Source organism: Aulonocara sp. 'chitande type north' Nkhata Bay, linkage group LG18, assembly GCF_057382095.1.
Source record: "Aulonocara sp. 'chitande type north' Nkhata Bay isolate Kocher_YH1m ecotype deep benthic linkage group LG18, A_spYH_male_GT1.1, whole genome shotgun sequence".
NCBI classification, from domain to species: domain Eukaryota; kingdom Metazoa; phylum Chordata; class Actinopteri; order Cichliformes; family Cichlidae; genus Aulonocara; species Aulonocara sp. 'chitande type north' Nkhata Bay.
Genome location: NC_141361.1, coordinates 3,945,826 through 3,959,832, shown reverse-complemented (window position 1 = coordinate 3,959,832; position 14,007 = coordinate 3,945,826). Strand labels below are relative to the sequence as shown.

The 14,007-nt window shown below is 41.9% G+C and overlaps 1 protein-coding gene across 2 annotated transcripts in view; it reads right to left on the bottom strand.

Annotated features, from left to right (window-relative positions):
* The window catches only part of adcy8 (adenylate cyclase 8 (brain)), a 127,976-nt gene that overhangs the window by 44,019 nt on the left and 69,950 nt on the right, over positions 1 to 14,007 (bottom strand). The window lies entirely within an intron of this gene.

The window sequence follows — 14,007 nt, the reverse complement described above, 5'->3', positions numbered from 1 at the left end:
CGTGAAATGAAGGACAGAAAACAAAGGTTTGGATACAAGCGGAGCAAATGCGCAACCATTTATTTCCACCTGTTATTATTATAACCTTCAAAACTTTCCAGAAACAAAGTTAAACTCCATTAAACCCTCACCCCAGACAACCCTGCAAGACATTAATATGCACTATTATAAAAGGTAATTGAACAGCGCAAGGCTCTTTCTTTACAAGGGTCTCCTCGGGTTTTAATTTACCACTTCATCGCTTCCCGTCTCACTCGGCCTTCCTTTAACTAAAATATATCCAAGGTCAAAAGCTGCCATAACTCTCTTTTTAAAGCAACCCTTTTCATCCTCTGCAAATCAAGTCTACTAGAATCATTACAGGCTTTCCCCCCCAAAGGTTTTCGGGTGAGATCATTTCTGCTTACAGACGTTTCAGTCTGACTGTGAAAACGGCCAAATCTACAAATGTAGAAACACCGAGGTCAGTACATCCGGATTTACTCTGCAGTTATTTTGATTATACTTTCATGAGGTCACCAGCATGCAGATCCAAAAAGATACAACTGATGAATCATTTACTTATTCATTTAAAGGCTATTAGCCCATACCAGAGCTGACACTGGAGTAAAACACAGAGTTTCACGCAGGCTGTGTAAATGCACAAACATGAAAAACAAACTATAAAGGACTAAATGTCCGACCTCAAAGGTCCAGAAAAGGTTTCACATATGTACCAAAGGTGTTAAAATACTTGTCGGCACAGTTTTGTCTAAATTTTAAATGTCTCTAAAATTTTAGGTAAAATATAAATTTGACTCTTAGATGTTCAGGTTTTACCGTGTAAGCCCCGAACTTTTTTGCACCACGGAGCAGTTTATGTCCAACAATATTTTCACGGACCGGCCTTTATGTGTCGTGGATAAATACAACAAAATAAAATCAGTACCAAAAATCAAAATCAGTATCGGTGCCAAAAAAAGAAGATTTATTCACAACACACGGGAAAGACCCAGGGAAACGGAGTTAATGATAAAAATGATAAAAACACTGAAAACCATAAATTTCACACCCGAGCCTCAACTCTCGCGGCCCGGTGCCAAACGACTCATGGTCTGTGGCCCGAGGGGTGGGGACCGCTGGTTTAAGTTATGTGGGACACATTTATTACAATCTGACATACACTCTGTATCACTGGCAGAACATCACTTCACAGCAAGTTAGTTCTGGGTTTCAGTTCAAACACATTAGTTTTAGGATCCACTGTTTAGATATGAGACACATAAAGCTTCAGTGAGGCTAGAAAAGTGTTTTAAAGACACACTTTCAGTGTCTGTGTGAATAACAATAACACTGCTCTGCAGACTGTGCACCTTTTTTTTTATAAGAGGGCCATTTTTGTATAGTTACGACCCCCTCTGCATTGGGGGCTCGTCCATCCTTTTTTTTTCCGTCGGGTTGACTCGTTCTTTGTTCTTTGTTCGTTGCCGTTGTCGCGGGTGGGTTACCTGTGTTCTTGGTTAGCTCTACTTTTCTGGTTGGCAGTTTTTTCTTGTGTGGGAGGGTGTGTGTTAGTATGGAATTTAAATTGGAGGATTTCGCTTTAGGCCCAACTGAAGAAAAGCTGGACAGATGTAAAAAGGATGACCTCATTCTTATTGCCAATTTCTTTGATGTGACTGTGCCATTGAATGCAAAGAAAAAGGAGCTTAAAGAACTCCTGTGTATTAAACTGCATGAAAGGGGGTTGTTTGGTGAGCCAGGTCCTGCAGAGGGAGTTGAGCTGGGAGCTGTTGCTGGTATTCCTGCCCCACTGAAAAATCTCCCTTCTCAAACTGGCCCTTCTGCGGAAGAGCTGCAGTTAACACTGCGCATAAAGGAGGTGGAGTTAAAAAAGCAGCAGTTGGAGGTGGATGCCATGCACTTAAAGGTTAGGGCTCTGGAGATAGAGAGGGGAGCCGCTGTATCTGCCAGTCCTCCTACACCTCGGTCAGCCCCGCAGTTACCATCCCAGAAGAAGCCAGAAGACAGCTTTGATGTAAGTAGGCACATCACATTAGTCCCAGCATTTAGAGAAACTGAGGTAGACTCTTATTTCACAGTGTTTGAGCGCATTGCAGGTGGACTACACTGGCCAAAGAATGTATGGTCTCTTTTACTTCAGTGCAAATTGGTGGGCAACTGCTGCGCTGACGTGAACATGCTGTGTCCTCCTCGTCTGCCTAATATTTGAACTCTGTTTGTAAACTCTGATATACAGCTGACCTTAGTTTTATTACAGTCTTGTGTCTGCTGGCCCACTTTAGTTAACCCTTAGCTTTTACTCTCGCCTGTTCTTTTCTTTGTGTATTAATTGTTTTCCCGGTGGTCTGTTGAACAGCCCTGTCGGTTTTCAGTTCAATGTTCGTAATAAAACCCCTTATTTACTCTGATTTCATGAGAGGGCTTGTGTATGTTTCTCCCCTCCTATCGCCTAGCAGAGGGGGTCGTAACAGTATCCTTGCATCAAGGTACAAATTAAATTGTCCCCAGAGGTTTAAAAATTGTTACAAACTCAAGGCTACAGTTAAGTTCCCTCCTTCAAGGGTAAAACTGCAGCAGCTTACAGTGACAAGCTGTTGAGTGTCATTGTAACAAGGATCAAGGATCGCTCGTAGGAAAAAGGAAATTAACCTCTTCCTCACATTTCCTCCTTTGGTGTTTTTTCTCTATCGATGACCTCAGCCTCCACTTTGACTCTTTCTCAGCTGTACAGCCCATCCTGACGTAGACGACATGTTGGCTCCAAAGGTAAAAGCGATGAAGGTCACACATGAGGATCAGAGTCATTTTCTCAGGCCCATTGACATTAGCTACCCATCATTATTAAGTAGCCACATATTACAAATTACCCTTTGAAGTGTTTGAAACCTGTGGAGCTGGCAGCCATTAATGATGATGGAGACGTAGTCAAATTCAACATTTCTCACCAATTCTGACCGATCCAACGTCTCACCTCATCTCGCTTCATTCAACACATTAACGCGCGACATCCATCGTGCTCAGAGAGATCATTAAACGTTCGTTTTCAGTCTCTAAATGAAGGTTCTCAAACAAACACCTTCATTAGCGGATGCCTCTTCTTCTGTGTTTCATGTCAGGGCTCCTCTGACCGTCATTACATGCAAATGTGAGTCCAATCAGAGCTACCTGGAGCTTATAAATGACAGCAATTTAGAGGTCTATCAGACAGTGCCTCATGATTCACGAGAAGCAAGATCACTTTTTACTGTCAGATGAAAGATTCTCACGTCTCACAACCACAGAGTGAACGTTTTATTAATTATTCATTATAATTAATAATAAATAAAACGTAATTATATTTTAAAGTTTGAGGTTCTTGCTGGAAATGCCTTTATTGGTGAAATGCCTGTATTGAGGTAAACCTCAGATTACAGTGACGACAATCCTTCTTATTTGTGTTTTCCTGGATTCAGCCGAGAGTGTAGCTGAACTATCGACCGTGTCTGACTGCGTCGGGCTTCAGAAGAAGTCCTCTGTTTAATGACGAATGTGCTTTGAGGCCGACTAAAATCTTGACTCTCGTGCACCTCTGGAGTATCTTGTGTTCTGCTGCTATTTTTAGCTCCCTCTGTGACCTGTTCCCTCGCCTTCTACTTGTGCCTCTGCACAGCACACCGGATCTCCTTCAGATTTTTGTTGTGGGCAGCTAGGCAAAAGCCAAGATTGTGTTTTCAGTGGGCTCTGATCCACCACACAGCTCAGATTGTTTCCTTTGATTTATCTCACGCGCACACTTTGGGCTGTTATCGTCGAGCGCAGGGCTGCTCGATTATGGCAAAAATGATAATCACGATTATTTTCACTGAAATTGAGATCTCGATTATTTGACGATATTTATTTAACCCTTTAAGACCTACCATAGAATCAAGTCCGCCAGAACTTATGTTTTTTTTTTTTTTACATGCTGTAGTGCCATTTGTGGGAGCATTTCAAGTTGCTATACAACTGTTATAGCCCATATTTTAATAATATGTATGCATTAAGTCCATAGTAACTACATTAATTGCAAAAAAGTGCAATAAACTACAAAAAAATTGAAAATCGCTTTTGTTTTTTTTACATATATTTCTACTTGGAGAAATTTAAGAGGCTTATCCCTCAAAACTTTAAATACAAAAAAGTTGCAAAAAATAGTTTACAACAACAGGAAATTTATTTTGAGTGTCTTCATAGTTTTATTTTGGAGATACAGCTATTTTTATATACTGCAGGAAAAAAAAATCCTATGATGCAAATTTGCAAAGAAAACAGCAGGTGCATCAAAATAAACTATTTCCAGCAGTGCAATTCGAGTTCTAAGCATCCCAGAAACTATTCAGAAAAGTCAAACATGACTTATAAAAACACCAGTATAGGCTTTTAAGGCCTACAAGTAAAAAACTACATTTTCCGCGAAAATGATGTCACTTCCGGTTTCGGACAGGAAATGGCGGACATGCGATAGTTCACGTTGACGTCTTTTTCAATGTGGGAAGTGTTACGAACAGCTGATCGGATCGGCAAAGCGTGTTTCTGGAATATTATGTTTTTGTTCCTGCAAGCGCTTTTTATGCAATTTTTGCAAAGCTTTATGTGGAAGGAAACCGTGACCGAGGACAAGCTGATGGCATCAGATGTAAGTACAACTCCTCCGGTTTCATATGCAAAACAAATTATTGCGCTAGCTTACGCGGTTCAGGTTCTACAGGGATTTAAAGGGTTAACAATAACAATGTATTGAATAATGACTTTAAAAAATAATATAAAATAGTGTGCAAATACTGATAACAGTGCAAATGTTTGCAATATAAAAAATAAATTAACTTCTGCTTAGCTTTCCGAGCTTCCCTTGGGTCCTCTTAATTGTTGTGATGCGTGTTCGAAATGCAGAGAGGTGCGCTCGATTTGCCACACGAGAGTAAAGCACGAGGGAGGGGCTAATAATCGGCTCAGTCATTTTTAATGATCATTGAAAGCCCAGATCGTAATCGTGATTAAAATTCGATTAATTGAGCAGCCCTAGTCGAGTGGCACATCGAGAGTTTCACCAGAGGATAGGCCCCATTCCTGCCTTTGAGCTTGAAAACTGTGGACTTGTTGACAGTCTATTTACTTATCTGCAAACTGAACTGTTTTTCTAGTTGTCACTTGAAATGTCAAGAGCTTGCACTTAAACCTAGCAGGTAGGAGGAAATGAGGTGCAAACTAAAAGCATCAGGAAAAGTTCTGTCTGCATAATAAAAACCACAACGGAGAACAGTGACTGTGAGCTCAGCCCTGTTTGCTCTCAGCACACAGCGAAGAGATCGGAGCTGAAACTGAACTTGAGCTCAACAATTCATCTTTTGCATATGAATGAAAACGCATGGCCTTTGTGTCAAATCATTAACATATTTGGAGCGGTTTCATTATAATGAGGAAACTGGCTGATGAGCATCAGCTACGCACTCCAGGCCCAAGACAGGTGAGGTGATGGTATGCAGACTTTATTATCAGCTAATTTCAGACTAATCTCAGCTCATTTATGTGGGAAAAATATACAGACGATATGTTTGAATGCGACATGCTCCATGCGTCTGTTAAATAGAGACAGAGTCAGCTGTGATGCTTTACAGCACAAACTCAGATCGGGTTTGGGAGTGTTTTATGTCCACACTGTGATTTTGGTGTAAATGCCATAAAATGCATAAACAAGGCAGCACAGAAGTAATAAAAAGGCTTATTGACCCATAAACATAAATCTTTACAGGAAGAGACTAGAGCGTGGTTTCTGTTCTGAGCTGCACGAATCCACATCTGATTAAATCGGTGCTTTTTCAAACTAAAATGACCCTGGATGATGGATGACCACGCAGCAAGTACCAGGGGGCTGAAAAATAGATCAAACTTTACTTCAGAAATAAATTTTGTTTACAGCGTGACACAGAATTGCTTTGGGTTTACTTTAAATACTTCCCCCTTCATAACAGCTGCCCAGGGATGACTTTTTAAACATGATTATCTCGTGCTGTTTTAATTTGAAAATCCTTTCTCAGGTGATCATGTTTAAAAGAGAAAACTTGACCTTTAACCTTGACAATGAGGTCACCTGAAAATACTATAGTCCTGTGTATGCAAAGTTGAATGCCCCGCCCACCAACCCACTTGCTGTCCGTCAGCCTTTTAAAGCCGAGGTGGGGGTATATTTCTCAGTAGCAAAGATTGTAAAACATCTGAAAATACCAGTGAAAGTCCAAAGTTTAAAATTTTCCAATGGCACCCCAGTGGGCCAGACTGGAGTCTTTGCCGGGCTGATTCTGGCCCCCGGGCCTTTTGTTTGACACCTCTGCTAACTAAAACATCAAGCCGTCACTTGGCAAACCTGTTCATCACTTAACCTTCAAACATCTGAGCCGGAAAGAAATGAAACAGAGATGAGCTCCAATGATAATAATGCAAGATTGCTGAAAACCTGCAGCACTGATAATGTAACTGTGTGTTTTATTTTGAAAGGTAAGGTTCTCTTGATTCACTCTTTTCATCCTGTTCACAAGCATAAAAGACACTTTACTACTCCACTCTTTATCTTTGCACATGCAGCCCAGAGAGACGCAAATGTCAGCTTCATCAGAATACATGAAAAAAACACACTAGGTAGAAACTCAGACTTTATGCAGAAAAAATGAATACAAGCTGAAATTCATCATCGCACAGTTAATTTATCATCAGCGTCTGGAGCTGGATGTTTTCTTTAGGTTTCCTCTCTTTAGAGGAGAATCTGGTTTCAAACATGAATCCCTGTGAAGTTTAAAGGAAAGCTGTGAACATTTTAAATATTTAAAACAAGGATTTCCACCATCAAGAGATCAAAGCCACAAAAGAATTTCCTTCTCTTGTTACGCATACCTGTTTCCAGAAATTGGATGAAGCTACATAATATTTTATATAAAAATCTGTGATGTAGACTTGCTGTGTACTGCCAAGTTTTCCTTGTATGTCAGTCCCCTCTCTGACCCTCTGCTACCTGTGAAAACTCCATTCAAAACACAAAACACTCTTCTGTAAAAAACAAGTATCGCAGAAAAAATCCACATCAGAAATCCCTGCACTGAATCATACTTGTTATTAATCTCTTCCACAGCCAGTCTCTTTGCCTCTCTTCCTTCTCTCACCCCAACCGGTCGCAGCAGATGGCCCCGCCCCTCCCTGAGCCTGGTTCTGCCGGACGTTTCTTCCTGTTAAAAGGGAGTTTTTCCTTCTCACTGTCGCCAAAGCGCTTGCTCATAGTGTTTTTCTCTGTATGTATTATTGTAGGGTTTTCCTTACAATATAAAGCATCTTTGGGTGACTGTTGTTGTGATTTGGTGCTGTATAAATACAAATGAATTGAATTAAATTGAAATCTGAATCTATTACTTCATATTCCACAATACAGATAGCGAGCCTTAGTCTTCAGCTAATGAGAGAAGAACTCGGAGGGGGCAGGGCTATGAGCCGTGCTGCTGTGATTTTTCCTGGCATGCACATCCCTCAGGAAGTCTACAGCCTAAAGGGCAACCGCTTCTGAATCTGGCATTTCCCGTCTTTGGACTGGCTACAGTGATTAGTCGTCGAGCAGTGTTTGGCTGCATCGAGCCAGCGGGGGTTACATGTATGTATACACATTAATAACAGAACACACTGCTGCAAAGACCAACATATGACAACAGAACAGGGACCTTTGTACTTATTCAAACTTCCTTTTACACCATTGTTTTGTGGCACTGATGTGACGGTGTGCCCTTTCTCACAAAGCATTATATAATTTGAAACATAAAAGTGGCAGACATAAATCAGCAGAGGATTTTCCCACAAAAGTGCCCTAGTCAAATATCGTTTATACATGAAAGATGGATGTCGCCATTGTTGCATCACCAGCTGATTATTGAAGTCTGGGTTTTCACGCCTGGAGCTGAGCATCAAAACACGACCTGGGTGCTTTCGTGACACCAGCTTAGTGGTTTTGAAACTAAAGAAAACAAACCTGAGCATTTAGAGCAGCACGATGACACTTTTGCTCATATGGAGTTTTTGTCCATGTTTATTAATGAGCATTTACCGCTACTGCAGTGTATACATGACTTAACGTAAGGAGAAGCTGAATATGTCGTCTTCAGACTTTTGATTGCACACTGCTTTGTAGTTGAACTGGCATGACTTAAGTCACTACAGCAGCACTGAGCACAAACTCAGACTGCTTCTAGCCTTCGGCGAGCCTTTAAAGTGAACATGCAAACAAGGTAGCGAGAATTAGGTCAAGGGAGGAGCGTCTAGAAAGAGATCAAGCTGCCGCGCGTCCCTGTCGGCTGAGCCACCTTTCATTTCAAATGCAGACGTGAGACTTGAGCAGAGCTGAAATGAAACATGAAACTGAACCCATTTCTTTCTGGCCTGGATTTCACAGAGCGGGGACTCGGAGTAACCGGAGTAAGTCGCAGAAGCTCCTTCGAGGCGAAAGCACTGCGACTGTGCTGTGCATCACGGGCGCCGGCAGGTACACAGTGAAGCATGAAAGAGGTAGAGACAGAGCCACTGAGTCGGCGCAGAGCCCACACGGAGCTCCGAGTACGATTTCAGGGCACGCGACGAATCTTCTGAGTTTCATGATAGCAATCAGTCCCGGATGGACGATAGCTCCCGTAATCACAGTGACACACAGGATATGATGTCATTTCTTCAGTGGCTATCTGTGTCTTACGCAATAAAACACAGGATAATTGGAAGATAATGGTTGGCCGCAGATACTAAATCCTGTTTTTATAACAGTTATCAGCACAGAGCTGTTACCTGCTGCTTCAGTCAGCTGCCTGTGAAATCGGTGAATCATCTGCTATTATGTGTTATTGCATGTCTTCAACCAGCTGTGTACAGTTAATGGAAGCTCCTAGTGCCCATGTCAGTGTGAAAGCTGCTGTCAGCGTCCTGGCTGAAGAAAAGGAGCATAAAGTCAGATTACTGCAGGTGAGAGAAGTCAGTCATTCAATCTTAGCATAAGAGTCAAACATAGGCTGAGTATTTCTAGTGTTTTTGTTTAAATATCGGCTACTAAAGCAAGAAAAACGAGCTTCTAAGCTAACGGGACAGTTAGATTTTAGTATACTTTAGTTGCCTTATTGACTTATTTAAAGTTTATGATGAGAACACAGAAGAAATGCAGCAGCTGCAGTTGTCAAACTTCCTGGACTTACAGATCTCCTAGTGTGAGTACACTTAACAAGGTGTCGGGCCTTCATGTGGATTCTCTGAATTACTGCTAGAGGGATGGACACCATTGGTCCAAAATTATCCCCATATCCTGTGTTTTGATGGTGGTGGTTGGTCCAAAGTCTTCTATAGATGTTCAGCTGGGTTGTTAAAGCCACAGCATACGATTCACATCACATCTGATTCACTGACCGTGTGATCCCTGGTGCTATATTCCTCCTGGGAAAAATGCATTCCTACTTCTCTGCCTTATTAATTGTTGAGGAAAGGACTAACCCTCACTCACCCATGAAACAGCTTATAAATTCATTATATTTGATCTCTAATCTAATCCAGTAGTTTTACTCTCATTTCAGTAAGAACATATTTTAAAAATATAGAACTTGTGTGGGACTTGAATCATGGCTTCTCGCGTGAGCAGCAAAATGACGTTTTCACCTTTCAAAAGTGGAAAATGTTAACTTCATGCACATGGACACAAATGAATTGATGCTAGACTGGTCTGATACAGAATAATGTTCAAGTAAATGAAGACAAGTGTCCATAAACACTAATTAATTGATTTAATTTCACGACTACGTCAACCACTGCCATCCGACTGTGTCGGCTCATTTCTACAGTACTTATTTCCCTGCAGCAGAGAAGCAGCGGCCACTTAACAAGACGGTGATTAATTTCCAGAAACGCTGACCATGCGGTGGCGAGTCACGTTTACACCGATTATCGGCCTTCAAATATTCATGTCATAACAATGGACGCAGCCAAGACATAACTGAACTCTTCTTGTTGTACTGCAGTCCCTTTATTTCCTGTCTGACTGACACAGGCGTGCACCAGTATCGTGCCAGCCAAATCAGACCAATAGGAGTGAAGGACGGGGGTCACAGAAAACCAGCAGTGAGAACTCGAGCTCCAAGGAAAGCAACGCAACAGAAAATAAAAGTGTTTTTTTTTTAAGAGATGCTTTGAAACTCCTCCGAGGAGCCTTTGATATGCAAAGAGCCACTGTTTGAATTGACTTCTCTAACAGGCTTTCATTGTGCCAGAAGAAAAAAAAAAAACCAAGTGGCACTTTTCAGAAAAACCATTCCTCTGCATCCAAACACACGCTTACATCAGACGCTGTAAACTCCTGCTGCATTCAGCCTCGTATACACAGGAGGCGAGTTTGCAGAGTTTGCTGTCAGCTCGGAGCTGCAGGAGATGAAACAATCAAACTGCAGCTCTGCACATTTGGCACACGCTGAGAGCGGAGACACATTTCACTGTTCACATAAGGAGCGAAAATATGGCATTACCATCGCATGTTGTAACAGCGCTGTATTCATAAAAACGTGTAGAATATACAGTGTTAGACTGCAATCTGTTGTGACTGGACTTTTAAATACATATTATGATTTATAATAGTATGTATTATAATAATTGTAATGTATAATTTATGACCTGAATGTCCATGAAATCAAAAGGAAATTGTCAAGTTTGTGTTTAACGTTCTTGAGTGCACTCAATCACAGCCAGCCAGACAAGCACACGGGAACTTTAATCAGTCTATTCAACTCAATTTAATTTTATTTATACAGCCCCAAATCACAACAACAGTCGCCTCAAGATGCTTTAGATTGTAAGCTAGACCCAACAATCATATGATGAGCAAGCACTTTGGCGACAGTGGGAAGGAAAAACTCCCTTTTAGCAGGAAGAAACCTCAGTCAGAACCAGGCTCTGGGAGGGGCGGGGCCATCTGCTGCAACCATTTGGGAAGAGAGAAGGAGGACAGGAAAAGAAGTCTATTTTCTATCCAACAAGGAAAACGATGACAGAGCAAAACCACGTTTGGAGTACACAGCACAGAGAAAATCAGACAAATAACAAAGGAGGGAAGAGAACAATTGCAGTAAATAAAAACAAAGGAAGCCAAACAGGAAGAAACTAAAAGAGACGAAGGAGAAAACACAGACACTGATGCATCACACGCGGTCGACAGCCTACTTCTATAAATGTCTTTTAAACGTTTCAAGTTTGATGCTAAATTAAGTCTTCATTATCTCTATTATCTCTGCAGGGTTTTGAAATGGCTTGGTGATGTGTTTAACATGAAATCTTAAGCTAACTGTTTGGCTAACTGTTCGCCTTCTCCAGTTATCCTGATGAAACGTGAAGCTCGACGGCCTGGAGCAGAAGCTGTAGGAAGGCGCCATTCACTTTGTGATGGAGGAACAACGAGTCCTCGCCAAGCGGCATGTTTGTGGTGCTGGGTGTCGGCCAGCAGCGCTGGACACAAAAAGCTCGTCCGATCAAAGCAATCTGGGAATGCTAATGTGGCCTGAGAATGCACTCTTAATCCCCCTCCCATCATCATGCACGATGACATGTCTTTGTTTGTGGGAGGACAGCAGATACGTCCAAGTATGCGTAAGACAACGGTCAGAGTTTAATCTGCTGCAGAGGCCGAGCACCCTCATCTACATTAACACTAACACACTGTCAGGTGTAATACAGCAAAACAAGCTCACATTCATTTACTGTGATACATCAGACACCTGGAAGTAACTAAATAAAATGTGTTTACAAGGAAACTCTGCAGAACCTTTCCAATTACAAGAACAAAGAAAAAGATAAAACACAGACGAGGAACGATCTAGAAAGAGTGGTCCATGCTTTTATTACTTCACGGCTGGACTACTGTAATTCCCTCTATGCTGGCCTAGATCGTTCCTGTCTACATCGCCTTCAACTGGTGCAGAACGCTGCCGCTCGCCTGTTGACCGGTTCAAAAAAAAGACCACATCACTCCGGTTCTCTGCTCTCTCCACTGGCTCCCAGTTGCTTTTAGGATTGATTTTAAAATCTTACTGCTGGCTTTTAAGGTTTTAAATGGCACTGCACCTTCTTACCTGTCAGAACTCCTTAGTACTTATCGCCCCAGGAGATCTTTGAGGTCAGCCGATCTGATGCTTTTAGATGTTCCCAGGTATAAATTAAAGACAAAGGGAGAGAGGGCGTTTGCTGTGGCTGCACCCAGACTGTGGAACAGTTTACCTCCTCACGTCAGATTCTCCAAAAGCCTAGAAACTTTTAAAACTGCTCTTAAAACTCACCTCTTTTCATTGGCTTTTAGAAAGGTTTAATTTATTTGTTTATTTATTTTTTATTTGATCAGCGAGGTGTTTTACGAAATTGTGTTCTATTGTATTTTTATCTGTATTTACTGTACAGCACTTTGGTCAGCCTTGGGTGTTTTTAAATGTGCTCTATAAATAAACTTGACTTGACTTGACATAAAATGAACTGAATGAAGTTTCAATATTTCAGCCTTCAAAGATGGGCAGCAGCTCAGTCAGCAGTGGTTACACAAACTGATACACAGAAAAATACATACGAAATGTGAAGAAAATGTAAACTTCAAAGCTAAGGAGACATCAGAATAACTGCACCTCCTCCTCCAAGATGAAGGCCAGAACGAAATCCAACAGCTCAAGTTTCACAACGCTGAAATGCTCATGCTCACTAATCACCGCTTTTACTTTACCTTTCACGTGAAGCTCAAATGCAACACAGAAGAGCTCTGAATTTTTCATTTCTCCATCACGTCATATACAAAAATCTGAAATCTCCACTTTAAGGCAGATTGTCCTGCTTATGATCCTTTCAGACAACATAGGCCATGGATCAGGACTGAGAATAAAAAAAGAGTCATGCATGAGCAGAAGACGCCACTGTTTAGAGTTGCCTCCCCCCTCCCAATATTACTCCAGTGTGCAGAACTGTAAAGAGGACAAAACAAAGGATGCTGCTGGTGTAGGTGAGGCTGTGAAATGGACACACACTGCTTCAGCTGCAAATATCTTTTTTACCGTCTTTTCCCAGAAATTGAAACCTCCCCCCTAATAACATCATGCACATCATGAAAGACTCCAAGCATGGTCACCAGTGTTACCCATCAGCCTCCCAGTAGATGCACCTATGATAACACTTCCTTCAGGAGTATCACATTCACAAGAGTTTTGGAAAACTGACCTTGACCCTGAGGTCGAGGTGACAGAGATTCTAACTCATCTGAGATTTTTAGTAGCTGCACCTGTGGTGTAATTTCAAAATCCTACGTTGGCTCGTTCTCAAGTAACCACAAACCGGGGTGTCCACACCACCCACCCAGCAGGGTGACAACAACACCTCTTTAGTCGTTTACAGCTGAGCGCTGTTGTGTCTGTCAGTCATTAAAAGACGAGACTTTATGACCCTGTCGTCGAAGCATTCCAGGTTTACTTTTCAAAGACATCTCTGCTCTCAGGTATCAGTACTATTGGATATAGACAGCACATGCATTCAGCATAAAATATCTGGGGTGTTTTTAAAACCTCATTTAGGAAAGAACTCAGTTAAGCTGATGGTTAATTAGGCCTGATTCAAATCACTGCAGAGCACAAAACACCGAGAGAAAGAGAAAAGCAGCCCAATGATGTCGCAACAATTAAAGCAGCACAAGAGCAGAGTCGTCTCGGTTTCAGTGCAGGTCACGCTGGTACTTAATTCATCAAAAAGGTATCACACCATTTTCATATGCAACGTAGTCCATGTAAGGGCAGGGATAGCTCAGTAGGTAGAGTGGTGGCCCCATGATCGGAAGGTCGGGGGTTCGACTCCACTGAACGGCTACCCTGAGGTACCCCTGAGCAAGGTACCGTCCCTACACACTGCTCCCCGGGCGCTGCACTGGTGGCTGCCCACTGCTTCACTGGGTGAATGGGTTAAATGCAGAGGAAC